A 22,239-nucleotide genomic window follows, 5' to 3' on the forward strand; every position below is an offset into this window, starting at 1 on the left:
TACGTGTGCCATGACAGCTAAGGTTCAGTGGTGTAGTGGTTATCACGTCTGCTTCACACGCAGAAGGCCGCGAGTTCGAGCCTCGCCTGAACCTTCCTTTTTTTTTTACACCTCCATGAATTGTCGTTTTGCAATTCTTCCTTGCTGACAGATGTCAGAGCAGTTGTGTACTATATCCAATGCGTTATAAGACTCAGGGAGCGTTATATGAGGTTTGCTAACTGGCATTTATTGAGACAGATGAAAATGGGGTTGGCCAAACCACTCAGAATGCCTCTCTTCCCTCCATCTCTGCCACATGTGACTGAGAGGAACGGTCATCAAGAACCAGGGTTACTAACCTCAGATGGCACTCACCCTGGTTGGCTTCGCGCTCAGAAAGAGAGACTGTCTATCGTCCTCGTGGTTTGGTAGACTGTCAGTTTTACCTGAAGTCATGGCGATGCATACTATAGAAATGATCCCTAAAAGTATGATCTTAACTACTGCGGGCCGGATTTTGTACCTACTTCTTTTCAAAAGGCACGCCCGTGTGGTATGCAATAGCACCTATCGTTGTTGGTACACGTCTGGAAAAATCTCCAGCACGACAATCTGTCGTAGACAGGGCCACCTGTGTGCTCTTCGGATTCATTCCACGTTTGTGATTAACTGAAAAAAGCACATAGAGTACAGGCAATCTCAACTGATCAAGTGTTTTCTCAATGTAAATTGTTTTGTGATTACAGCGTATTGGTGGTTATCTCCCATTGACCGTGGGTATGATTGTGACTGTGACTGCTCCAGTGTCAACATCCAAGTTGGAAGAACCAGAAGGAGACTTGGTGTGATCGCACATCATTACACCTTAATTAGCCCCACCCAAATCCTCTTTATATAAGCTCCGACTTATGATTCCATTGTGCAAAGTTGTGTTTTTGGATATGTTCAAACCTTATTAATGTAAGGAAATGAAGTAGCAGAGAAGACTATGCTCAAGCTATATCACCTGGAAGAGATTTAGCTTGTTTCTCCAAAGGCTTCCAACTGGATCCGTGGTGTAGTGGTTATCACGTCTGCTTAACACGCAGAAGGCCGCGAGTTCGAGCCTCGCCGGAACCTTATTTTTTCTTGGGGTTGCATTATATCTTGCAATAAGCACAACTCTCTTTCTCAACTTGAAACCTACCACAAGTGAAGCGGGCTTCTTACAGATTAATTCTTTCCTACTTCTCTCCCTTTAACATGTACGTGGGCCCTCAGCATATCCCCGGCTTGTGTTGTGTCAGTGTCAGCGACAGGTATAGGTCATTACAAATACGTGTGCCATGACAGCTAAGGTTCAGTGGTGTAGTGGTTATCACGTCTGCTTCACACGCAGAAGGCCGCGAGTTCGAGCCTCGCCTGAACCTTCCTTTTTTTTTTACACCTCCATGAATTGTCGTTTTGCAATTCTTCCTTGCTGACAGATGTCAGAGCAGTTGTGTACTATATCCAATGCGTTATAAGACTCAGGGAGCGTTATATGAGGTTTGCTAACTGGCATTTATTGAGACAGATGAAAATGGGGTTGGCCAAACCACTCAGAATGCCTCTCTTCCCTCCATCTCTGCCACATGTGACTGAGAGGAACGGTCATCAAGAACCAGGGTTACTAACCTCAGATGGCACTCACCCTGGTTGGCTTCGCGCTCAGAAAGAGAGACTGTCTATCGTCCTCGTGGTTTGGTAGACTGTCAGTTTTACCTGAAGTCATGGCGATGCATACTATAGAAATGATCCCTAAAAGTATGATCTTAACTACTGCGGGCCGGATTTTGTACCTACTTCTTTTCAAAAGGCACGCCCGTGTGGTATGCAATAGCACCTATCGTTGTTGGTACACGTCTGGAAAAATCTCCAGCACGACAATCTGTCGTAGACAGGGCCACCTGTGTGCTCTTCGGATTCATTCCACGTTTGTGATTAACTGAAAAAAGCACATAGAGTACAGGCAATCTCAACTGATCAAGTGTTTTCTCAATGTAAATTGTTTTGTGATTACAGCGTATTGGTGGTTATCTCCCATTGACCGTGGGTATGATTGTGACTGTGACTGCTCCAGTGTCAACATCCAAGTTGGAAGAACCAGAAGGAGACTTGGTGTGATCGCACATCATTACACCTTAATTAGCCCCACCCAAATCCTCTTTATATAAGCTCCGACTTATGATTCCATTGTGCTAAGTTGTGTTTTTGGATATGTTCAAACCTTATTAATGTAAGGAAATGAAGTAGCAGAGAAGACTATGCTCAAGCTATATCACCTGGAAGAGATTTAGCTTGTTTCTCCAAAGGCTTGCAACTGGTTCCGTGGTGTAGTGGTTATCACGTCTGCTTAACACGCAGAAGGCCGCGAGTTCGAGCCTCGCCGGAACCTTATTTTTTCTTGGGGTTGCATTATATCTTGCAATAAGCACAACTCTCTTTCTCAACTTGAAACCTACCACAAGTGAAGCGGGCTTCTTACAGATTAATTCTTTCCTACTTCTCTCCCTTTAACATGTACGTGGGCCCTCAGCATATCCCCGGCTTGTGTTGTGTCAGTGTCAGCGACAGGTATAGGTCATTACAAATACGTGTGCCATGACAGCTAAGGTTCACTGGTGTAGTGGTTATCACGTCTGCTTCACACGCAGAAGGCCGCGAGTTCGAGCCTCGCCTGAACCTTCCTTTTTTTTTTACACCTCCATGAATTGTCGTTTTGCAATTCTTCCTTGCTGACAGATGTCAGAGCAGTTGTGTACTATATCCAATGCGTTATAAGACTCAGGGAGCGTTATATGAGGTTTGCTAACTGGCATTTATTGAGACAGATGAAAATGGGGTTGGCCAAACCACTCAGAATGCCTCTCTTCCCTCCATCTCTGCCACATGTGACTGAGAGGAACGGTCATCAAGAACCAGGGTTACTAACCTCAGATGGCACTCACCCTGGTTGGCTTCGCGCTCAGAAAGAGAGACTGTCTATCGTCCTCGTGGTTTGGTAGACTGTCAGTTTTACCTGAAGTCATGGCGATGCATACTATAGAAATGATCCCTAAAAGTATGATCTTAACTACTGCGGGCCGGATTTTGTACCTACTTCTTTTCAAAAGGCACGCCCGTGTGGTATGCAATAGCACCTATCGTTGTTGGTACACGTCTGGAAAAATCTCCAGCACGACAATCTGTCGTAGACAGGGCCACCTGTGTGCTCTTCGGATTCATTCCACGTTTGTGATTAACTGAAAAAAGCACATAGAGTACAGGCAATCTCAACTGATCAAGTGTTTTGTCAATGTAAATTGTTTTGTGATTACAGCGTATTGGTGGTTATCTCCCATTGACCGTGGGTATGATTGTGACTGTGACTGCTCCAGTGTCAACATCCAAGTTGGAAGAACCAGAAGGAGACTTGGTGTGATCGCACATCATTACACCTTAATTAGCCCCACCCAAATCCTCTTTATATAAGCTCCCACTCATGATTCCATTGTGCTAAGTTGTGTTTTTGGATATGTTCAAACCTTATTAATGTAAGGAAATGAAGTAGCAGAGAAGACTATGCTCAAGCTATATCACCTGGAAGAGATTTAGCTTGTTTCTCCAAAGGCTTGCAACTGGTTCCGTGGTGTAGTGGTTATCACGTCTGCTTAACACGCAGAAGGCCGCGAGTTCGAGCCTCGCCGGAACCTTATTTTTTCTTGGGGTTGCATTATATCTTGCAATAAGCACAACTCTCTTTCTCAACTTGAAACCTACCACAAGTGAAGCGGGCTTCTTACAGATTAATTCTTTCCTACTTCTCTCCCTTTAACATGTACGTGGGCCCTCAGCATATCCCCGGCTTGTGTTGTGTCAGTGTCAGCGACAGGTATAGGTCATTACAAATACGTGTGCCATGACAGCTAAGGTTCAGTGGTGTAGTGGTTATCACGTCTGCTTCACACGCAGAAGGCCGCGAGTTCGAGCCTCGCCTGAACCTTCCTTTTTTTTTTACACCTCCATGAATTGTCGTTTTGCAATTCTTCCTTGCTGACAGATGTCAGAGCAGTTGTGTACTATATCCAATGCGTTATAAGACTCAGGGAGCGTTATATGAGGTTTGCTAACTGGCATTTATTGAGACAGATGAAAATGGGGTTGGCCAAACCACTCAGAATGCCTCTCTTCCCTCCATCTCTGCCACATGTGACTGAGAGGAACGGTCATCAAGAACCAGGGTTACTAACCTCAGATGGCACTCACCCTGGTTGGCTTCGCGCTCAGAAAGAGAGACTGTCTATCGTCCTCGTGGTTTGGTAGACTGTCAGTTTTACCTGAAGTCATGGCGATGCATACTATAGAAATGATCCCTAAAAGTATGATCTTAACTACTGCGGGCCGGATTTTGTACCTACTTCTTTTCAAAAGGCACGCCCGTGTGGTATGCAATAGCACCTATCGTTGTTGGTACACGTCTGGAAAAATCTCCAGCACGACAATCTGTCGTAGACAGGGCCACCTGTGTGCTCTTCGGATTCATTCCACGTTTGTGATTAACTGAAAAAAGCACATAGAGTACAGGCAATCTCAACTGATCAAGTGTTTTCTCAATGTAAATTGTTTTGTGATTACAGCGTATTGGTGGTTATCTCCCATTGACCGTGGGTATGATTGTGACTGTGACTGCTCCAGTGTCAACATCCAAGTTGGAAGAACCAGAAGGAGACTTGGTGTGATCGCACATCATTACACCTTAATTAGCCCCACCCAAATCCTCTTTATATAAGCTCCGACTTATGATTCCATTGTGCTAAGTTGTGTTTTTGGATATGTTCAAACCTTATTAATGTAAGGAAATGAAGTAGCAGAGAAGACTATGCTCAAGCTATATCACCTGGAAGAGATTTAGCTTGTTTCTCCAAAGGCTTCCAACTGGTTCCGTGGTGTAGTGGTTATCACGTCTGCTTAACACGCAGAAGGCCGCGAGTTCGAGCCTCGCCGGAACCTTATTTTTTCTTGGGGTTGCATTATATCTTGCAATAAGCACAACTCTCTTTCTCAACTTGAAACCTACCACAAGTGAAGCGGGCTTCTTACAGATTAATTCTTTCCTACTTCTCTCCCTTTAACATGTACGTGGGCCCTCAGCATATCCCCGGCTTGTGTTGTGTCAGTGTCAGCGACAGGTATAGGTCATTACAAATACGTGTGCCATGACAGCTAAGGTTCAGTGGTGTAGTGGTTATCACGTCTGCTTCACACGCAGAAGGCCGCGAGTTCGAGCCTCGCCTGAACCTTCCTTTTTTTTTTACACCTCCATGAATTGTCGTTTTGCAATTCTTCCTTGCTGACAGATGTCAGAGCAGTTGTGTACTATATCCAATGCGTTATAAGACTCAGGGAGCGTTATATGAGGTTTGCTAACTGGCATTTATTGAGACAGATGAAAATGGGGTTGGCCAAACCACTCAGAATGCCTCTCTTCCCTCCATCTCTGCCACATGTGACTGAGAGGAACGGTCATCAAGAACCAGGGTTACTAACCTCAGATGGCACTCACCCTGGTTGGCTTCGCGCTCAGAAAGAGAGACTGTCTATCGTCCTCGTGGTTTGGTAGACTGTCAGTTTTACCTGAAGTCATGGCGATGCATACTATAGAAATGATCCCTAAAAGTATGATCTTAACTACTGCGGGCCGGATTTTGTACCTACTTCTTTTCAAAAGGCACGCCCGTGTGGTATGCAATAGCACCTATCGTTGTTGGTACACGTCTGGAAAAATCTCCAGCACGACAATCTGTCGTAGACAGGGCCACCTGTGTGCTCTTCGGATTCATTCCACGTTTGTGATTAACTGAAAAAAGCACATAGAGTACAGGCAATCTCAACTGATCAAGTGTTTTCTCAATGTAAATTGTTTTGTGATTACAGCGTATTGGTGGTTATCTCCCATTGACCGTGGGTATGATTGTGACTGTGACTGCTCCAGTGTCAACATCCAAGTTGGAAGAACCAGAAGGAGACTTGGTGTGATCGCACATCATTACACCTTAATTAGCCCCACCCAAATCCTCTTTATATAAGCTCCGACTTATGATTCCATTGTGCTAAGTTGTGTTTTTGGATATGTTCAAACCTTATTAATGTAAGGAAATGAAGTAGCAGAGAAGACTATGCTCAAGCTATATCACCTGGAAGAGATTTAGCTTGTTTCTCCAAAGGCTTGCAACTGGTTCCGTGGTGTAGTGGTTATCACGTCTGCTTAACACGCAGAAGGCCGCGAGTTCGAGCCTCGCCGGAACCTTATTTTTTCTTGGGGTTGCATTATATCTTGCAATAAGCACAACTCTCTTTCTCAACTTGAAACCTACCACAAGTGAAGCGGGCTTCTTACAGATTAATTCTTTCCTACTTCTCTCCCTTTAACATGTACGTGGGCCCTCAGCATATCCCCGGCTTGTGTTGTGTCAGTGTCAGCGACAGGTATAGGTCATTACAAATACGTGTGCCATGACAGCTAAGGTTCAGTGGTGTAGTGGTTATCACGTCTGCTTCACACGCAGAAGGCCGCGAGTTCGAGCCTCGCCTGAACCTTCCTTTTTTTTTTACACCTCCATGAATTGTCGTTTTGCAATTCTTCCTTGCTGACAGATGTCAGAGCAGTTGTGTACTATATCCAATGCGTTATAAGACTCAGGGAGCGTTATATGAGGTTTGCTAACTGGCATTTATTGAGACAGATGAAAATGGGGTTGGCCAAACCACTCAGAATGCCTCTCTTCCCTCCATCTCTGCCACATGTGACTGAGAGGAACGGTCATCAAGAACCAGGGTTACTAACCTCAGATGGCACTCACCCTGGTTGGCTTCGCGCTCAGAAAGAGAGACTGTCTATCGTCCTCGTGGTTTGGTAGACTGTCAGTTTTACCTGAAGTCATGGCGATGCATACTATAGAAATGATCCCTAAAAGTATGATCTTAACTACTGCGGGCCGGATTTTGTACCTACTTCTTTTCAAAAGGCACGCCCGTGTGGTATGCAATAGCACCTATCGTTGTTGGTACACGTCTGGAAAAATCTCCAGCACGACAATCTGTCGTAGACAGGGCCACCTGTGTGCTCTTCGGATTCATTCCACGTTTGTGATTAACTGAAAAAAGCACATAGAGTACAGGCAATCTCAACTGATCAAGTGTTTTCTCAATGTAAATTGTTTTGTGATTACAGCGTATTGGTGGTTATCTCCCATTGACCGTGGGTATGATTGTGACTGTGACTGCTCCAGTGTCAACATCCAAGTTGGAAGAACCAGAAGGAGACTTGGTGTGATCGCACATCATTACACCTTAATTAGCCCCACCCAAATCCTCTTTATATAAGCTCCCACTCATGATTCCATTGTGCTAAGTTGTGTTTTTGGATATGTTCAAACCTTATTAATGTAAGGAAATGAAGTAGCAGAGAAGACTATGCTCAAGCTATATCACCTGGAAGAGATTTAGCTTGTTTCTCCAAAGGCTTGCAACTGGTTCCGTGGTGTAGTGGTTATCACGTCTGCTTAACACGCAGAAGGCCGCGAGTTCGAGCCTCGCCGGAACCTTATTTTTTCTTGGGGTTGCATTATATCTTGCAATAAGCACAACTCTCTTTCTCAACTTGAAACCTACCACAAGTGAAGCGGGCTTCTTACAGATTAATTCTATTCTACTTCTCTCCCTTTAACATGTACGTGGGCCCTCAGCATATCCCCGGCTTGTGTTGTGTCAGTGTCAGCGACAGGTATAGGTCATTACAAATACGTGTGCCATGACAGCTAAGGTTCAGTGGTGTAGTGGTTATCACGTCTGCTTCACACGCAGAAGGCCGCGAGTTCGAGCCTCGCCTGAACCTTCCTTTTTTTTTTACACCTCCATGAATTGTCGTTTTGCAATTCTTCCTTGCTGACAGATGTCAGAGCAGTTGTGTACTATATCCAATGCGTTATAAGACTCAGGGAGCGTTATATGAGGTTTGCTAACTGGCATTTATTGAGACAGATGAAAATGGGGTTGGCCAAACCACTCAGAATGCCTCTCTTCCCTCCATCTCTGCCACATGTGACTGAGAGGAACGGTCATCAAGAACCAGGGTTACTAACCTCAGATGGCACTCACCCTGGTTGGCTTCGCGCTCAGAAAGAGAGACTGTCTATCGTCCTCGTGGTTTGGTAGACTGTCAGTTTTACCTGAAGTCATGGCGATGCATACTATAGAAATGATCCCTAAAAGTATGATCTTAACTACTGCGGGCCGGATTTTGTACCTACTTCTTTTCAAAAGGCACGCCCGTGTGGTATGCAATAGCACCTATCGTTGTTGGTACACGTCTGGAAAAATCTCCAGCACGACAATCTGTCGTAGACAGGGCCACCTGTGTGCTCTTCGGATTCATTCCACGTTTGTGATTAACTGAAAAAAGCACATAGAGTACAGGCAATCTCAACTGATCAAGTGTTTTCTCAATGTAAATTGTTTTGTGATTACAGCGTATTGGTGGTTATCTCCCATTGACCGTGGGTATGATTGTGACTGTGACTGCTCCAGTGTCAACATCCAAGTTGGAAGAACCAGAAGGAGACTTGGTGTGATCGCACATCATTACACCTTAATTAGCCCCACCCAAATCCTCTTTATATAAGCTCCGACTTATGATTCCATTGTGCTAAGTTGTGTTTTTGGATATGTTCAAACCTTATTAATGTAAGGAAATGAAGTAGCAGAGAAGACTATGCTCAAGCTATATCACCTGGAAGAGATTTAGCTTGTTTCTCCAAAGGCTTGCAACTGGTTCCGTGGTGTAGTGGTTATCACGTCTGCTTAACACGCAGAAGGCCGCGAGTTCGAGCCTCGCCGGAACCTTTTTTTTTCTTGGGGTTGCATTATATCTTGCAATAAGCACAACTCTCTTTCTCAACTTGAAACCTACCACAAGTGAAGCGGGCTTCTTACAGATTAATTCTTTCCTACTTCTCTCCCTTTAACATGTACGTGGGCCCTCAGCATATCCCCGGCTTGTGTTGTGTCAGTGTCAGCGACAGGTATAGGTCATTACAAATACGTGTGCCATGACAGCTAAGGTTCAGTGGTGTAGTGGTTATCACGTCTGCTTCACACGCAGAAGGCCGCGAGTTCGAGCCTCGCCTGAACCTTCCTTTTTTTTTTACACCTCCATGAATTGTCGTTTTGCAATTCTTCCTTGCTGACAGATGTCAGAGCAGTTGTGTACTATATCCAATGCGTTATAAGACTCAGGGAGCGTTATATGAGGTTTGCTAACTGGCATTTATTGAGACAGATGAAAATGGGGTTGGCCAAACCACTCAGAATGCCTCTCTTCCCTCCATCTCTGCCACATGTGACTGAGAGGAACGGTCATCAAGAACCAGGGTTACTAACCTCAGATGGCACTCACCCTGGTTGGCTTCGCGCTCAGAAAGAGAGACTGTCTATCGTCCTCGTGGTTTGGTAGACTGTCAGTTTTACCTGAAGTCATGGCGATGCATACTATAGAAATGATCCCTAAAAGTATGATCTTAACTACTGCGGGCCGGATTTTGTACCTACTTCTTTTCAAAAGGCACGCCCGTGTGGTATGCAATAGCACCTATCGTTGTTGGTACACGTCTGGAAAAATCTCCAGCACGACAATCTGTCGTAGACAGGGCCACCTGTGTGCTCTTCGGATTCATTCCACGTTTGTGATTAACTGAAAAAAGCACATAGAGTACAGGCAATCTCAACTGATCAAGTGTTTTCTCAATGTAAATTGTTTTGTGATTACAGCGTATTGGTGGTTATCTCCCATTGACCGTGGGTATGATTGTGACTGTGACTGCTCCAGTGTCAACATCCAAGTTGGAAGAACCAGAAGGAGACTTGGTGTGATCGCACATCATTACACCTTAATTAGCCCCACCCAAATCCTCTTTATATAAGCTCCGACTTATGATTCCATTGTGCTAAGTTGTGTTTTTGGATATGTTCAAACCTTATTAATGTAAGGAAATGAAGTAGCAGAGAAGACTATGCTCAAGCTATATCACCTGGAAGAGATTTAGCTTGTTTCTCCAAAGGCTTGCAACTGGTTCCGTGGTGTAGTGGTTATCACGTCTGCTTAACACGCAGAAGGCCGCGAGTTCGAGCCTCGCCGGAACCTTATTTTTTCTTGGGGTTGCATTATATCTTGCAATAAGCACAACTCTCTTTCTCAACTTGAAACCTACCACAAGTGAAGCGGGCTTCTTACAGATTAATTCTTTCCTACTTCTCTCCCTTTAACATGTACGTGGGCCCTCAGCATATCCCCGGCTTGTGTTGTGTCAGTGTCAGCGACAGGTATAGGTCATTACAAATACGTGTGCCATGACAGCTAAGGTTCAGTGGTGTAGTGGTTATCACGTCTGCTTCACACGCAGAAGGCCGCGAGTTCGAGCCTCGCCTGAACCTTCCTTTTTTTTTTACACCTCCATGAATTGTCGTTTTGCAATTCTTCCTTGCTGACAGATGTCAGAGCAGTTGTGTACTATATCCAATGCGTTATAAGACTCAGGGAGCGTTATATGAGGTTTGCTAACTGGCATTTATTGAGACAGATGAAAATGGGGTTGGCCAAACCACTCAGAATGCCTCTCTTCCCTCCATCTCTGCCACATGTGACTGAGAGGAACGGTCATCAAGAACCAGGGTTACTAACCTCAGATGGCACTCACCCTGGTTGGCTTCGCGCTCAGAAAGAGAGACTGTCTATCGTCCTCGTGGTTTGGTAGACTGTCAGTTTTACCTGAAGTCATGGCGATGCATACTATAGAAATGATCCCTAAAAGTATGATCTTAACTACTGCGGGCCGGATTTTGTACCTACTTCTTTTCAAAAGGCACGCCCGTGTGGTATGCAATAGCACCTATCGTTGTTGGTACACGTCTGGAAAAATCTCCAGCACGACAATCTGTCGTAGACAGGGCCACCTGTGTGCTCTTCGGATTCATTCCACGTTTGTGATTAACTGAAAAAAGCACATAGAGTACAGGCAATCTCAACTGATCAAGTGTTTTCTCAATGTAAATTGTTTTGTGATTACAGCGTATTGGTGGTTATCTCCCATTGACCGTGGGTATGATTGTGACTGTGACTGCTCCAGTGTCAACATCCAAGTTGGAAGAACCAGAAGGAGACTTGGTGTGATCGCACATCATTACACCTTAATTAGCCCCACCCAAATCCTCTTTATATAAGCTCCCACTCATGATTCCATTGTGCTAAGTTGTGTTTTTGGATATGTTCAAACCTTATTAATGTAAGGAAATGAAGTAGCAGAGAAGACTATGCTCAAGCTATATCACCTGGAAGAGATTTAGCTTGTTTCTCCAAAGGCTTGCAACTGGTTCCGTGGTGTAGTGGTTATCACGTCTGCTTAACACGCAGAAGGCCGCGAGTTCGAGCCTCGCCGGAACCTTATTTTTTCTTGGGGTTGCATTATATCTTGCAATAAGCACAACTCTCTTTCTCAACTTGAAACCTACCACAAGTGAAGCGGGCTTCTTACAGATTAATTCTTTCCTACTTCTCTCCCTTTAACATGTACGTGGGCCCTCAGCATATCCCCGGCTTGTGTTGTGTCAGTGTCAGCGACAGGTATAGGTCATTACAAATACGTGTGCCATGACAGCTAAGGTTCAGTGGTGTAGTGGTTATCACGTCTGCTTCACACGCAGAAGGCCGCGAGTTCGAGCCTCGCCTGAACCTTCCTTTTTTTTCACACCTCCATGAATTGTCGTTTTGCAATTCTTCCTTGCTGACAGATGTCAGAGCAGTTGTGTACTATATCCAATGCGTTATAAGACTCAGGGAGCGTTATATGAGGTTTGCTAACTGGCATTTATTGAGACAGATGAAAATGGGGTTGGCCAAACCACTCAGAATGCCTCTCTTCCCTCCATCTCTGCCACATGTGACTGAGAGGAACGGTCATCAAGAACCAGGGTTACTAACCTCAGATGGCACTCACCCTGGTTGGCTTCGCGCTCAGAAAGAGAGACTGTCTATCGTCCTCGTGGTTTGGTAGACTGTCAGTTTTACCTGAAGTCATGGCGATGCATACTATAGAAATGATCCCTAAAAGTATGATCTTAACTACTGCGGGCCGGATTTTGTACCTACTTCTTTTCAAAAGGCACGCCCGTGTGGTATGCAATAGCACCTATCGTTGTTGGTACACGTCTGGAAAAATCTCCAGCACGACAATCTGTCGTAGACAGGGCCACCTGTGTGCTCTTCGGATTCATTCCACGTTTGTGATTAACTGAAAAAAGCACATAGAGTACAGGCAATCTCAACTGATCAAGTGTTTTCTCAATGTAAATTGTTTTGTGATTACAGCGTATTGGTGGTTATCTCCCATTGACCGTGGGTATGATTGTGACTGTGACTGCTCCAGTGTCAACATCCAAGTTGGAAGAACCAGAAGGAGACTTGGTGTGATCGCACATCATTACACCTTAATTAGCCCCACCCAAATCCTCTTTATATAAGCTCCCACTCATGATTCCATTGTGCTAAGTTGTGTTTTTGGATATGTTCAAACCTTATTAATGTAAGGAAATGAAGTAGCAGAGAAGACTATGCTCAAGCTATATCACCTGGAAGAGATTTAGCTTGTTTCTCCAAAGGCTTGCAACTGGTTCCGTGGTGTAGTGGTTATCACGTCTGCTTAACACGCAGAAGGCCGCGAGTTCGAGCCTCGCCGGAACCTTATTTTTTCTTGGGGTTGCATTATATCTTGCAATAAGCACAACTCTCTTTCTCAACTTGAAACCTACCACAAGTGAAGCGGGCTTCTTACAGATTAATTCTTTCCTACTTCTCTCCCTTTAACATGTACGTGGGCCCTCAGCATATCCCCGGCTTGTGTTGTGTCAGTGTCAGCGACAGGTATAGGTCATTACAAATACGTGTGCCATGACAGCTAAGGTTCAGTGGTGTAGTGGTTATCACGTCTGCTTCACACGCAGAAGGCCGCGAGTTCGAGCCTCGCCTGAACCTTCCTTTTTTTTTTACACCTCCATGAATTGTCGTTTTGCAATTCTTCCTTGCTGACAGATGTCAGAGCAGTTGTGTACTATATCCAATGCGTTATAAGACTCAGGGAGCGTTATATGAGGTTTGCTAACTGGCATTTATTGAGACAGATGAAAATGGGGTTGGCCAAACCACTCAGAATGCCTCTCTTCCCTCCATCTCTGCCACATGTGACTGAGAGGAACGGTCATCAAGAACCAGGGTTACTAACCTCAGATGGCACTCACCCTGGTTGGCTTCGCGCTCAGAAAGAGAGACTGTCTATCGTCCTCGTGGTTTGGTAGACTGTCAGTTTTACCTGAAGTCATGGCGATGCATACTATAGAAATGATCCCTAAAAGTATGATCTTAACTACTGCGGGCCGGATTTTGTACCTACTTCTTTTCAAAAGGCACGCCCGTGTGGTATGCAATAGCACCTATCGTTGTTGGTACACGTCTGGAAAAATCTCCAGCACGACAATCTGTCGTAGACAGGGCCACCTGTGTGCTCTTCGGATTCATTCCACGTTTGTGATTAACTGAAAAAAGCACATAGAGTACAGGCAATCTCAACTGATCAAGTGTTTTCTCAATGTAAATTGTTTTGTGATTACAGCGTATTGGTGGTTATCTCCCATTGACCGTGGGTATGATTGTGACTGTGACTGCTCCAGTGTCAACATCCAAGTTGGAAGAACCAGAAGGAGACTTGGTGTGATCGCACATCATTACACCTTAATTAGCCCCACCCAAATCCTCTTTATATAAGCTCCCACTCATGATTCCATTGTGCTAAGTTGTGTTTTTGGATATGTTCAAACCTTATTAATGTAAGGAAATGAAGTAGCAGAGAAGACTATGCTCAAGCTATATCACCTGGAAGAGATTTAGCTTGTTTCTCCAAAGGCTTGCAACTGGTTCCGTGGTGTAGTGGTTATCACGTCTGCTTAACACGCAGAAGGCCGCGAGTTCGAGCCTCGCCGGAACCTTATTTTTTCTTGGGGTTGCATTATATCTTGCAATAAGCACAACTCTCTTTCTCAACTTGAAACCTACCACAAGTGAAGCGGGCTTCTTACAGATTAATTCTTTCCTACTTCTCTCCCTTTAACATGTACGTGGGCCCTCAGCATATCCCCGGCTTGTGTTGTGTCAGTGTCAGCGACAGGTATAGGTCATTACAAATACGTGTGCCATGACAGCTAAGGTTCAGTGGTGTAGTGGTTATCACGTCTGCTTCACACGCAGAAGGCCGCGAGTTCGAGCCTCGCCTGAACCTTCCTTTTTTTTTTACACCTCCATGAATTGTCGTTTTGCAATTCTTCCTTGCTGACAGATGTCAGAGCAGTTGTGTACTATATCCAATGCGTTATAAGACTCAGGGAGCGTTATATGAGGTTTGCTAACTGGCATTTATTGAGACAGATGAAAATGGGGTTGGCCAAACCACTCAGAATGCCTCTCTTCCCTCCATCTCTGCCACATGTGACTGAGAGGAACGGTCATCAAGAACCAGGGTTACTAACCTCAGATGGCACTCACCCTGGTTGGCTTCGCGCTCAGAAAGAGAGACTGTCTATCGTCCTCGTGGTTTGGTAGACTGTCAGTTTTACCTGAAGTCATGGCGATGCATACTATAGAAATGATCCCTAAAAGTATGATCTTAACTACTGCGGGCCGGATTTTGTACCTACTTCTTTTCAAAAGGCACGCCCGTGTGGTATGCAATAGCACCTATCGTTGTTGGTACACGTCTGGAAAAATCTCCAGCACGACAATCTGTCGTAGACAGGGCCACCTGTGTGCTCTTCGGATTCATTCCACGTTTGTGATTAACTGAAAAAAGCACATAGAGTACAGGCAATCTCAACTGATCAAGTGTTTTCTCAATGTAAATTGTTTTGTGATTACAGCGTATTGGTGGTTATCTCCCATTGACCGTGGGTATGATTGTGACTGTGACTGCTCCAGTGTCAACATCCAAGTTGGAAGAACCAGAAGGAGACTTGGTGTGATCGCACATCATTACACCTTAATTAGCCCCACCCAAATCCTCTTTATATAAGCTCCCACTCATGATTCCATTGTGCTAAGTTGTGTTTTTGGATATGTTCAAACCTTATTAATGTAAGGAAATGAAGTAGCAGAGAAGACTATGCTCAAGCTATATCACCTGGAAGAGATTTAGCTTGTTTCTCCAAAGGCTTGCAACTGGTTCCGTGGTGTAGTGGTTATCACGTCTGCTTAACACGCAGAAGGCCGCGAGTTCGAGCCTCGCCGGAACCTTATTTTTTCTTGGGGTTGCATTATATCTTGCAATAAGCACAACTCTCTTTCTCAACTTGAAACCTACCACAAGTGAAGCGGGCTTCTTACAGATTAATTCTTTCCTACTTCTCTCCCTTTAACATGTACGTGGGCCCTCAGCATATCCCCGGCTTGTGTTGTGTCAGTGTCAGCGACAGGTATAGGTCATTACAAATACGTGTGCCATGACAGCTAAGGTTCAGTGGTGTAGTGGTTATCACGTCTGCTTCACACGCAGAAGGCCGCGAGTTCGAGCCTCGCCTGAACCTTCCTTTTTTTTTTACACCTCCATGAATTGTCGTTTTGCAATTCTTCCTTGCTGACAGATGTCAGAGCAGTTGTGTACTATATCCAATGCGTTATAAGACTCAGGGAGCGTTATATGAGGTTTGCTAACTGGCATTTATTGAGACAGATGAAAATGGGGTTGGCCAAACCACTCAGAATGCCTCTCTTCCCTCCATCTCTGCCACATGTGACTGAGAGGAACGGTCATCAAGAACCAGGGTTACTAACCTCAGATGGCACTCACCCTGGTTGGCTTCGCGCTCAGAAAGAGAGACTGTCTATCGTCCTCGTGGTTTGGTAGACTGTCAGTTTTACCTGAAGTCATGGCGATGCATACTATAGAAATGATCCCTAAAAGTATGATCTTAACTACTGCGGGCCGGATTTTGTACCTACTTCTTTTCAAAAGGCACGCCCGTGTGGTATGCAATAGCACCTATCGTTGTTGGTACACGTCTGGAAAAATCTCCAGCACGACAATCTGTCGTAGACAGGGCCACCTGTGTGCTCTTCGGATTCATTCCACGTTTGTGATTAACTGAAAAAAGCACATAGAGTACAGGCAATCTCAACTGATCAAGTGTTTTCTCAATGTAAATTGTTTTGTGATTACAGCGTATTGGTGGTTATCTCCCATTGACCGTGGGTATGATTGTGACTGTGACTGCTCCAGTGTCAACATCCAAGTTGGAAGAACCAGAAGGAGACTTGGTGTGATCGCACATCATTACACCTTAATTAGCCCCACCCAAATCCTCTTTATATAAGCTCCGACTTATGATTCCATTGTGCTAAGTTGTGTTTTTGGATATGTTCAAACCTTATTAATGTAAGGAAATGAAGTAGCAGAGAAGACTATGCTCAAGCTATATCACCTGGAAGAGATTTAGCTTGTTTCTCCAAAGGCTTGCAACTGGTTCCGTGGTGTAGTGGTTATCACGTCTGCTTAACACGCAGAAGGCCGCGAGTTCGAGCCTCGCCGGAACCTTATTTTTTCTTGGGGTTGCATTATATCTTGCAATAAGCACAACTCTCTTTCTCAACTTGAAACCTACCACAAGTGAAGCGGGCTTCTTACAGATTAATTCTTTCCTACTTCTCTCCCTTTAACATGTACGTGGGCCCTCAGCATATCCCCGGCTTGTGTTGTGTCAGTGTCAGCGACAGGTATAGGTCATTACAAATACGTGTGCCATGACAGCTAAGGTTCAGTGGTGTAGTGGTTATCACGTCTGCTTCACACGGAGAAGGCCGCGAGTTCGAGCCTCGCCTGAACCTTCCTTTTTTTTTACACCTCCATGAATTGTCGTTTTGCAATTCTTCCTTGCTGACAGATGTCAGAGCAGTTGTGTACTATATCCAATGCGTTATAAGACTCAGGGAGCGTTATATGAGGTTTGCTAACTGGCATTTATTGAGACAGATGAAAATGGGGTTGGCCAAACCACTCAGAATGCCTCTCTTCCCTCCATCTCTGCCACATGTGACTGAGAGGAACGGTCATCAAGAACCAGGGTTACTAACCTCAGATGGCACTCACCCTGGTTGGCTTCGCGCTCAGAAAGAGAGACTGTCTATCGTCCTCGTGGTTTGGTAGACTGTCAGTTTTACCTGAAGTCATGGCGATGCATACTATAGAAATGATCCCTAAAAGTATGATCTTAACTACTGCGGGCCGGATTTTGTACCTACTTCTTTTCAAAAGGCACGCCCGTGTGGTATGCAATAGCACCTATCGTTGTTGGTACACGTCTGGAAAAATCTCCAGCACGACAATCTGTCGTAGACAGGGCCACCTGTGTGCTCTTCGGATTCATTCCACGTTTGTGATTAACTGAAAAAAGCACATAGAGTACAGGCAATCTCAACTGATCAAGTGTTTTCTCAATGTAAATTGTTTTGTGATTACAGCGTATTGGTGGTTATCTCCCATTGACCGTGGGTATGATTGTGACTGTGACTGCTCCAGTGTCAACATCCAAGTTGGAAGAACCAGAAGGAGACTTGGTGTGATCGCACATCATTACACCTTAATTAGCCCCACCCAAATCCTCTTTATATAAGCTCCCACTCATGATTCCATTGTGCTAAGTTGTGTTTTTGGATATGTTCAAACCTTATTAATGTAAGGAAATGAAGTAGCAGAGAAGACTATGCTCAAGCTATATCACCTGGAAGAGATTTAGCTTGTTTCTCCAAAGGCTTGCAACTGGTTCCGTGGTGTAGTGGTTATCACGTCTGCTTAACACGCAGAAGGCCGCGAGTTCGAGCCTCGCCGGAACCTTATTTTTTCTTGGGGTTGCATTATATCTTGCAATAAGCACAACTCTCTTTCTCAACTTGAAACCTACCACAAGTGAAGCGGGCTTCTTACAGATTAATTCTTTCCTACTTCTCTCCCTTTAACATGTACGTGGGCCCTCAGCATATCCCCGGCTTGTGTTGTGTCAGTGTCAGCGACAGGTATAGGTCATTACAAATACGTGTGCCATGACAGCTAAGGTTCAGTGGTGTAGTGGTTATCACGTCTGCTTCACACGCAGAAGGCCGCGAGTTCGAGCCTCGCCTGAACCTTCCTTTTTTTTTCACACCTCCATGAATTGTCGTTTTGCAATTCTTCCTTGCTGACAGATGTCAGAGCAGTTGTGTACTATATCCAATGCGTTATAAGACTCAGGGAGCGTTATATGAGGTTTGCTAACTGGCATTTATTGAGACAGATGAAAATGGGGTTGGCCAAACCACTCAGAATGCCTCTCTTCCCTCCATCTCTGCCACATGTGACTGAGAGGAACGGTCATCAAGAACCAGGGTTACTAACCTCAGATGGCACTCACCCTGGTTGGCTTCGCGCTCAGAAAGAGAGACTGTCTATCGTCCTCGTGGTTTGGTAGACTGTCAGTTTTACCTGAAGTCATGGCGATGCATACTATAGAAATGATCCCTAAAAGTATGATCTTAACTACTGCGGGCCGGATTTTGTACCTACTTCTTTTCAAAAGGCACGCCCGTGTGGTATGCAATAGCACCTATCGTTGTTGGTACACGTCTGGAAAAATCTCCAGCACGACAATCTGTCGTAGACAGGGCCACCTGTGTGCTCTTCGGATTCATTCCACGTTTGTGATTAACTGAAAAAAGCACATAGAGTACAGGCAATCTCAACTGATCAAGTGTTTTCTCAATGTAAATTGTTTTGTGATTACAGCGTATTGGTGGTTATCTCCCATTGACCGTGGGTATGATTGTGACTGTGACTGCTCCAGTGTCAACATCCAAGTTGGAAGAACCAGAAGGAGACTTGGTGTGATCGCACATCATTACACCTTAATTAGCCCCACCCAAATCCTCTTTATATAAGCTCCCACTCATGATTCCATTGTGCTAAGTTGTGTTTTTGGATATGTTCAAACCTTATTAATGTAAGGAAATGAAGTAGCAGAGAAGACTATGCTCAAGCTATATCACCTGGAAGAGATTTAGCTTGTTTCTCCAAAGGCTTGCAACTGGTTCCGTGGTGTAGTGGTTATCACGTCTGCTTAACACGCAGAAGGCCGCGAGTTCGAGCCTCGCCGGAACCTTATTTTTTCTTGGGGTTGCATTATATCTTGCAATAAGCACAACTCTCTTTCTCAACTTGAAACCTACCACAAGTGAAGCGGGCTTCTTACAGATTAATTCTTTCCTACTTCTCTCCCTTTAACATGTACGTGGGCCCTCAGCATATCCCCGGCTTGTGTTGTGTCAGTGTCAGCGACAGGTATAGGTCATTACAAATACGTGTGCCATGACAGCTAAGGTTCAGTGGTGTAGTGGTTATCACGTCTGCTTCACACGCAGAAGGCCGCGAGTTCGAGCCTCGCCTGAACCTTCCTTTTTTTTTTACACCTCCATGAATTGTCGTTTTGCAATTCTTCCTTGCTGACAGATGTCAGAGCAGTTGTGTACTATATCCAATGCGTTATAAGACTCAGGGAGCGTTATATGAGGTTTGCTAACTGGCATTTATTGAGACAGATGAAAATGGGGTTGGCCAAACCACTCAGAATGCCTCTCTTCCCTCCATCTCTGCCACATGTGACTGAGAGGAACGGTCATCAAGAACCAGGGTTACTAACCTCAGATGGCACTCACCCTGGTTGGCTTCGCGCTCAGAAAGAGAGACTGTCTATCGTCCTCGTGGTTTGGTAGACTGTCAGTTTTACCTGAAGTCATGGCGATGCATACTATAGAAATGATCCCTAAAAGTATGATCTTAACTACTGCGGGCCGGATTTTGTACCTACTTCTTTTCAAAAGGCACGCCCGTGTGGTATGCAATAGCACCTATCGTTGTTGGTACACGTCTGGAAAAATCTCCAGCACGACAATCTGTCGTAGACAGGGCCACCTGTGTGCTCTTCGGATTCATTCCACGTTTGTGATTAACTGAAAAAAGCACATAGAGTACAGGCAATCTCAACTGATCAAGTGTTTTGTCAATGTAAATTGTTTTGTGATTACAGCGTATTGGTGGTTATCTCCCATTGACCGTGGGTATGATTGTGACTGTGACTGCTCCAGTGTCAACATCCAAGTTGGAAGAACCAGAAGGAGACTTGGTGTGATCGCACATCATTACACCTTAATTAGCCCCACCCAAATCCTCTTTATATAAGCTCCCACTCATGATTCCATTGTGCTAAGTTGTGTTTTTGGATATGTTCAAACCTTATTAATGTAAGGAAATGAAGTAGCAGAGAAGACTATGCTCAAGCTATATCACCTGGAAGAGATTTAGCTTGTTTCTCCAAAGGCTTGCAACTGGTTCCGTGGTGTAGTGGTTATCACGTCTGCTTAACACGCAGAAGGCCGCGAGTTCGAGCCTCGCCGGAACCTTATTTTTTCTTGGGGTTGCATTATATCTTGCAATAAGCACAACTCTCTTTCTCAACTTGAAACCTACCACAAGTGAAGCGGGCTTCTTACAGATTAATTCTTTCCTACTTCTCTCCCTTTAACATGTACGTGGGCCCTCAGCATATCCCCGGCTTGTGTTGTGTCAGTGTCAGCGACAGGTATAGGTCATTACAAATACGTGTGCCATGACAGCTAAGGTTCAGTGGTGTAGTGGTTATCACGTCTGCTTCACACGCAGAAGGCCGCGAGTTCGAGCCTCGCCTGAACCTTCCTTTTTTTTTTACACCTCCATGAATTGTCGTTTTGCAATTCTTCCTTGCTGACAGATGTCAGAGCAGTTGTGTACTATATCCAATGCGTTATAAGACTCAGGGAGCGTTATATGAGGTTTGCTAACTGGCATTTATTGAGACAGATGAAAATGGGGTTGGCCAAACCACTCAGAATGCCTCTCTTCCCTCCATCTCTGCCACATGTGACTGAGAGGAACGGTCATCAAGAACCAGGGTTACTAACCTCAGATGGCACTCACCCTGGTTGGCTTCGCGCTCAGAAAGAGAGACTGTCTATCGTCCTCGTGGTTTGGTAGACTGTCAGTTTTACCTGAAGTCATGGCGATGCATACTATAGAAATGATCCCTAAAAGTATGATCTTAACTACTGCGGGCCGGATTTTGTACCTACTTCTTTTCAAAAGGCACGCCCGTGTGGTATGCAATAGCACCTATCGTTGTTGGTACACGTCTGGAAAAATCTCCAGCACGACAATCTGTCGTAGACAGGGCCACCTGTGTGCTCTTCGGATTCATTCCACGTTTGTGATTAACTGAAAAAAGCACATAGAGTACAGGCAATCTCAACTGATCAAGTGTTTTCTCAATGTAAATTGTTTTGTGATTACAGCGTATTGGTGGTTATCTCCCATTGACCGTGGGTATGATTGTGACTGTGACTGCTCCAGTGTCAACATCCAAGTTGGAAGAACCAGAAGGAGACTTGGTGTGATCGCACATCATTACACCTTAATTAGCCCCACCCAAATCCTCTTTATATAAGCTCCCACTCATGATTCCATTGTGCTAAGTTGTGTTTTTGGATATGTTCAAACCTTATTAATGTAAGGAAATGAAGTAGCAGAGAAGACTATGCTCAAGCTATATCACCTGGAAGAGATTTAGCTTGTTTCTCCAAAGGCTTGCAACTGGTTCCGTGGTGTAGTGGTTATCACGTCTGCTTAACACGCAGAAGGCCGCGAGTTCGAGCCTCGCCGGAACCTTATTTTTTCTTGGGGTTGCATTATATCTTGCAATAAGCACAACTCTCTTTCTCAACTTGAAACCTACCACAAGTGAAGCGGGCTTCTTACAGATTAATTCTTTCCTACTTCTCTCCCTTTAACATGTACGTGGGCCCTCAGCATATCCCCGGCTTGTGTTGTGTCAGTGTCAGCGACAGGTATAGGTCATTACAAATACGTGTGCCATGACAGCTAAGGTTCAGTGGTGTAGTGGTTATCACGTCTGCTTCACACGCAGAAGGCCGCGAGTTCGAGCCTCGCCTGAACCTTCCTTTTTTTTTTACACCTCCATGAATTGTCGTTTTGCAATTCTTCCTTGCTGACAGATGTCAGAGCAGTTGTGTACTATATCCAATGCGTTATAAGA

The 22,239-nt window shown here is 44.9% G+C and overlaps 52 non-coding genes across 52 annotated transcripts; 35 read left to right on the plus strand and 17 right to left on the minus strand.

Annotated features, from left to right (window-relative positions):
• The first annotated feature begins 21 nt into the window (after positions 1 to 21).
• Trnav-cac (transfer RNA valine (anticodon CAC)) lies at positions 22 to 94 on the plus strand. Its single transcript has one exon. It is a non-coding gene; the product is annotated as a tRNA-Val (tRNA).
• Positions 95 to 260: 166 nt separating this feature from the next.
• LOC137275114 (small nucleolar RNA U3) lies at positions 261 to 480 on the minus strand. Its single transcript, XR_010956437.1, has one exon. It is a non-coding gene; the product is annotated as a small nucleolar RNA U3 (small nucleolar RNA).
• A 548-nt stretch (positions 481 to 1,028) lies between these two features.
• On the plus strand, positions 1,029 to 1,101 carry Trnav-aac (transfer RNA valine (anticodon AAC)). The gene has a single exon. It is a non-coding gene; the product is annotated as a tRNA-Val (tRNA).
• Positions 1,102 to 1,318: 217 nt separating this feature from the next.
• On the plus strand, positions 1,319 to 1,391 carry Trnav-cac (transfer RNA valine (anticodon CAC)). Its single transcript has one exon. It is a non-coding gene; the product is annotated as a tRNA-Val (tRNA).
• A 166-nt stretch (positions 1,392 to 1,557) lies between these two features.
• LOC137275115 (small nucleolar RNA U3) lies at positions 1,558 to 1,777 on the minus strand. Its single transcript, XR_010956438.1, has one exon. It is a non-coding gene; the product is annotated as a small nucleolar RNA U3 (small nucleolar RNA).
• Positions 1,778 to 2,325: 548 nt separating this feature from the next.
• Positions 2,326 to 2,398, plus strand: Trnav-aac (transfer RNA valine (anticodon AAC)). The gene has a single exon. It is a non-coding gene; the product is annotated as a tRNA-Val (tRNA).
• Positions 2,399 to 2,615: 217 nt separating this feature from the next.
• On the plus strand, positions 2,616 to 2,688 carry Trnav-cac (transfer RNA valine (anticodon CAC)). Its single transcript has one exon. It is a non-coding gene; the product is annotated as a tRNA-Val (tRNA).
• A 166-nt stretch (positions 2,689 to 2,854) lies between these two features.
• LOC137275116 (small nucleolar RNA U3) lies at positions 2,855 to 3,074 on the minus strand. Its single transcript, XR_010956439.1, has one exon. It is a non-coding gene; the product is annotated as a small nucleolar RNA U3 (small nucleolar RNA).
• A 548-nt stretch (positions 3,075 to 3,622) lies between these two features.
• Positions 3,623 to 3,695, plus strand: Trnav-aac (transfer RNA valine (anticodon AAC)). The gene has a single exon. It is a non-coding gene; the product is annotated as a tRNA-Val (tRNA).
• Positions 3,696 to 3,912: 217 nt separating this feature from the next.
• Positions 3,913 to 3,985, plus strand: Trnav-cac (transfer RNA valine (anticodon CAC)). The gene has a single exon. It is a non-coding gene; the product is annotated as a tRNA-Val (tRNA).
• A 166-nt stretch (positions 3,986 to 4,151) lies between these two features.
• On the minus strand, positions 4,152 to 4,371 carry LOC137275117 (small nucleolar RNA U3). Its single transcript, XR_010956440.1, has one exon. It is a non-coding gene; the product is annotated as a small nucleolar RNA U3 (small nucleolar RNA).
• Positions 4,372 to 4,919: 548 nt separating this feature from the next.
• Trnav-aac (transfer RNA valine (anticodon AAC)) lies at positions 4,920 to 4,992 on the plus strand. The gene has a single exon. It is a non-coding gene; the product is annotated as a tRNA-Val (tRNA).
• Positions 4,993 to 5,209: 217 nt separating this feature from the next.
• Trnav-cac (transfer RNA valine (anticodon CAC)) lies at positions 5,210 to 5,282 on the plus strand. Its single transcript has one exon. It is a non-coding gene; the product is annotated as a tRNA-Val (tRNA).
• A 166-nt stretch (positions 5,283 to 5,448) lies between these two features.
• On the minus strand, positions 5,449 to 5,668 carry LOC137275119 (small nucleolar RNA U3). The gene has a single exon (XR_010956442.1). It is a non-coding gene; the product is annotated as a small nucleolar RNA U3 (small nucleolar RNA).
• A 548-nt stretch (positions 5,669 to 6,216) lies between these two features.
• Trnav-aac (transfer RNA valine (anticodon AAC)) lies at positions 6,217 to 6,289 on the plus strand. Its single transcript has one exon. It is a non-coding gene; the product is annotated as a tRNA-Val (tRNA).
• Positions 6,290 to 6,506: 217 nt separating this feature from the next.
• Positions 6,507 to 6,579, plus strand: Trnav-cac (transfer RNA valine (anticodon CAC)). Its single transcript has one exon. It is a non-coding gene; the product is annotated as a tRNA-Val (tRNA).
• Positions 6,580 to 6,745: 166 nt separating this feature from the next.
• LOC137275121 (small nucleolar RNA U3) lies at positions 6,746 to 6,965 on the minus strand. The gene has a single exon (XR_010956443.1). It is a non-coding gene; the product is annotated as a small nucleolar RNA U3 (small nucleolar RNA).
• A 548-nt stretch (positions 6,966 to 7,513) lies between these two features.
• Positions 7,514 to 7,586, plus strand: Trnav-aac (transfer RNA valine (anticodon AAC)). The gene has a single exon. It is a non-coding gene; the product is annotated as a tRNA-Val (tRNA).
• A 217-nt stretch (positions 7,587 to 7,803) lies between these two features.
• Trnav-cac (transfer RNA valine (anticodon CAC)) lies at positions 7,804 to 7,876 on the plus strand. The gene has a single exon. It is a non-coding gene; the product is annotated as a tRNA-Val (tRNA).
• A 166-nt stretch (positions 7,877 to 8,042) lies between these two features.
• On the minus strand, positions 8,043 to 8,262 carry LOC137275122 (small nucleolar RNA U3). Its single transcript, XR_010956444.1, has one exon. It is a non-coding gene; the product is annotated as a small nucleolar RNA U3 (small nucleolar RNA).
• A 548-nt stretch (positions 8,263 to 8,810) lies between these two features.
• Trnav-aac (transfer RNA valine (anticodon AAC)) lies at positions 8,811 to 8,883 on the plus strand. The gene has a single exon. It is a non-coding gene; the product is annotated as a tRNA-Val (tRNA).
• Positions 8,884 to 9,100: 217 nt separating this feature from the next.
• On the plus strand, positions 9,101 to 9,173 carry Trnav-cac (transfer RNA valine (anticodon CAC)). The gene has a single exon. It is a non-coding gene; the product is annotated as a tRNA-Val (tRNA).
• Positions 9,174 to 9,339: 166 nt separating this feature from the next.
• On the minus strand, positions 9,340 to 9,559 carry LOC137275123 (small nucleolar RNA U3). Its single transcript, XR_010956445.1, has one exon. It is a non-coding gene; the product is annotated as a small nucleolar RNA U3 (small nucleolar RNA).
• Positions 9,560 to 10,107: 548 nt separating this feature from the next.
• Trnav-aac (transfer RNA valine (anticodon AAC)) lies at positions 10,108 to 10,180 on the plus strand. Its single transcript has one exon. It is a non-coding gene; the product is annotated as a tRNA-Val (tRNA).
• A 217-nt stretch (positions 10,181 to 10,397) lies between these two features.
• On the plus strand, positions 10,398 to 10,470 carry Trnav-cac (transfer RNA valine (anticodon CAC)). The gene has a single exon. It is a non-coding gene; the product is annotated as a tRNA-Val (tRNA).
• Positions 10,471 to 10,636: 166 nt separating this feature from the next.
• On the minus strand, positions 10,637 to 10,856 carry LOC137275124 (small nucleolar RNA U3). The gene has a single exon (XR_010956446.1). It is a non-coding gene; the product is annotated as a small nucleolar RNA U3 (small nucleolar RNA).
• Positions 10,857 to 11,404: 548 nt separating this feature from the next.
• On the plus strand, positions 11,405 to 11,477 carry Trnav-aac (transfer RNA valine (anticodon AAC)). The gene has a single exon. It is a non-coding gene; the product is annotated as a tRNA-Val (tRNA).
• Positions 11,478 to 11,694: 217 nt separating this feature from the next.
• Trnav-cac (transfer RNA valine (anticodon CAC)) lies at positions 11,695 to 11,767 on the plus strand. The gene has a single exon. It is a non-coding gene; the product is annotated as a tRNA-Val (tRNA).
• Positions 11,768 to 11,932: 165 nt separating this feature from the next.
• LOC137275125 (small nucleolar RNA U3) lies at positions 11,933 to 12,152 on the minus strand. Its single transcript, XR_010956447.1, has one exon. It is a non-coding gene; the product is annotated as a small nucleolar RNA U3 (small nucleolar RNA).
• A 548-nt stretch (positions 12,153 to 12,700) lies between these two features.
• Positions 12,701 to 12,773, plus strand: Trnav-aac (transfer RNA valine (anticodon AAC)). The gene has a single exon. It is a non-coding gene; the product is annotated as a tRNA-Val (tRNA).
• A 217-nt stretch (positions 12,774 to 12,990) lies between these two features.
• On the plus strand, positions 12,991 to 13,063 carry Trnav-cac (transfer RNA valine (anticodon CAC)). The gene has a single exon. It is a non-coding gene; the product is annotated as a tRNA-Val (tRNA).
• A 166-nt stretch (positions 13,064 to 13,229) lies between these two features.
• On the minus strand, positions 13,230 to 13,449 carry LOC137275126 (small nucleolar RNA U3). The gene has a single exon (XR_010956448.1). It is a non-coding gene; the product is annotated as a small nucleolar RNA U3 (small nucleolar RNA).
• A 548-nt stretch (positions 13,450 to 13,997) lies between these two features.
• Trnav-aac (transfer RNA valine (anticodon AAC)) lies at positions 13,998 to 14,070 on the plus strand. Its single transcript has one exon. It is a non-coding gene; the product is annotated as a tRNA-Val (tRNA).
• Positions 14,071 to 14,287: 217 nt separating this feature from the next.
• On the plus strand, positions 14,288 to 14,360 carry Trnav-cac (transfer RNA valine (anticodon CAC)). Its single transcript has one exon. It is a non-coding gene; the product is annotated as a tRNA-Val (tRNA).
• Positions 14,361 to 14,526: 166 nt separating this feature from the next.
• On the minus strand, positions 14,527 to 14,746 carry LOC137275127 (small nucleolar RNA U3). The gene has a single exon (XR_010956449.1). It is a non-coding gene; the product is annotated as a small nucleolar RNA U3 (small nucleolar RNA).
• A 548-nt stretch (positions 14,747 to 15,294) lies between these two features.
• Positions 15,295 to 15,367, plus strand: Trnav-aac (transfer RNA valine (anticodon AAC)). The gene has a single exon. It is a non-coding gene; the product is annotated as a tRNA-Val (tRNA).
• Positions 15,368 to 15,584: 217 nt separating this feature from the next.
• Trnav-cac (transfer RNA valine (anticodon CAC)) lies at positions 15,585 to 15,657 on the plus strand. Its single transcript has one exon. It is a non-coding gene; the product is annotated as a tRNA-Val (tRNA).
• Positions 15,658 to 15,823: 166 nt separating this feature from the next.
• Positions 15,824 to 16,043, minus strand: LOC137275128 (small nucleolar RNA U3). The gene has a single exon (XR_010956450.1). It is a non-coding gene; the product is annotated as a small nucleolar RNA U3 (small nucleolar RNA).
• Positions 16,044 to 16,591: 548 nt separating this feature from the next.
• Trnav-aac (transfer RNA valine (anticodon AAC)) lies at positions 16,592 to 16,664 on the plus strand. Its single transcript has one exon. It is a non-coding gene; the product is annotated as a tRNA-Val (tRNA).
• A 217-nt stretch (positions 16,665 to 16,881) lies between these two features.
• Trnav-cac (transfer RNA valine (anticodon CAC)) lies at positions 16,882 to 16,954 on the plus strand. The gene has a single exon. It is a non-coding gene; the product is annotated as a tRNA-Val (tRNA).
• A 165-nt stretch (positions 16,955 to 17,119) lies between these two features.
• Positions 17,120 to 17,339, minus strand: LOC137275129 (small nucleolar RNA U3). The gene has a single exon (XR_010956451.1). It is a non-coding gene; the product is annotated as a small nucleolar RNA U3 (small nucleolar RNA).
• Positions 17,340 to 17,887: 548 nt separating this feature from the next.
• Trnav-aac (transfer RNA valine (anticodon AAC)) lies at positions 17,888 to 17,960 on the plus strand. Its single transcript has one exon. It is a non-coding gene; the product is annotated as a tRNA-Val (tRNA).
• Positions 17,961 to 18,177: 217 nt separating this feature from the next.
• Trnav-cac (transfer RNA valine (anticodon CAC)) lies at positions 18,178 to 18,250 on the plus strand. The gene has a single exon. It is a non-coding gene; the product is annotated as a tRNA-Val (tRNA).
• A 166-nt stretch (positions 18,251 to 18,416) lies between these two features.
• On the minus strand, positions 18,417 to 18,636 carry LOC137275131 (small nucleolar RNA U3). The gene has a single exon (XR_010956453.1). It is a non-coding gene; the product is annotated as a small nucleolar RNA U3 (small nucleolar RNA).
• A 548-nt stretch (positions 18,637 to 19,184) lies between these two features.
• Trnav-aac (transfer RNA valine (anticodon AAC)) lies at positions 19,185 to 19,257 on the plus strand. Its single transcript has one exon. It is a non-coding gene; the product is annotated as a tRNA-Val (tRNA).
• A 217-nt stretch (positions 19,258 to 19,474) lies between these two features.
• Trnav-cac (transfer RNA valine (anticodon CAC)) lies at positions 19,475 to 19,547 on the plus strand. Its single transcript has one exon. It is a non-coding gene; the product is annotated as a tRNA-Val (tRNA).
• A 166-nt stretch (positions 19,548 to 19,713) lies between these two features.
• LOC137275132 (small nucleolar RNA U3) lies at positions 19,714 to 19,933 on the minus strand. Its single transcript, XR_010956454.1, has one exon. It is a non-coding gene; the product is annotated as a small nucleolar RNA U3 (small nucleolar RNA).
• Positions 19,934 to 20,481: 548 nt separating this feature from the next.
• Trnav-aac (transfer RNA valine (anticodon AAC)) lies at positions 20,482 to 20,554 on the plus strand. The gene has a single exon. It is a non-coding gene; the product is annotated as a tRNA-Val (tRNA).
• A 217-nt stretch (positions 20,555 to 20,771) lies between these two features.
• Positions 20,772 to 20,844, plus strand: Trnav-cac (transfer RNA valine (anticodon CAC)). The gene has a single exon. It is a non-coding gene; the product is annotated as a tRNA-Val (tRNA).
• Positions 20,845 to 21,010: 166 nt separating this feature from the next.
• Positions 21,011 to 21,230, minus strand: LOC137275133 (small nucleolar RNA U3). The gene has a single exon (XR_010956455.1). It is a non-coding gene; the product is annotated as a small nucleolar RNA U3 (small nucleolar RNA).
• Positions 21,231 to 21,778: 548 nt separating this feature from the next.
• Positions 21,779 to 21,851, plus strand: Trnav-aac (transfer RNA valine (anticodon AAC)). Its single transcript has one exon. It is a non-coding gene; the product is annotated as a tRNA-Val (tRNA).
• Positions 21,852 to 22,068: 217 nt separating this feature from the next.
• Trnav-cac (transfer RNA valine (anticodon CAC)) lies at positions 22,069 to 22,141 on the plus strand. The gene has a single exon. It is a non-coding gene; the product is annotated as a tRNA-Val (tRNA).
• The last annotated feature ends 98 nt before the right edge of the window (positions 22,142 to 22,239 follow it).

Source organism: Haliotis asinina, chromosome 2 (genome assembly GCF_037392515.1).
Source record: "Haliotis asinina isolate JCU_RB_2024 chromosome 2, JCU_Hal_asi_v2, whole genome shotgun sequence".
Classification (NCBI taxonomy): domain Eukaryota; kingdom Metazoa; phylum Mollusca; class Gastropoda; order Lepetellida; family Haliotidae; genus Haliotis; species Haliotis asinina.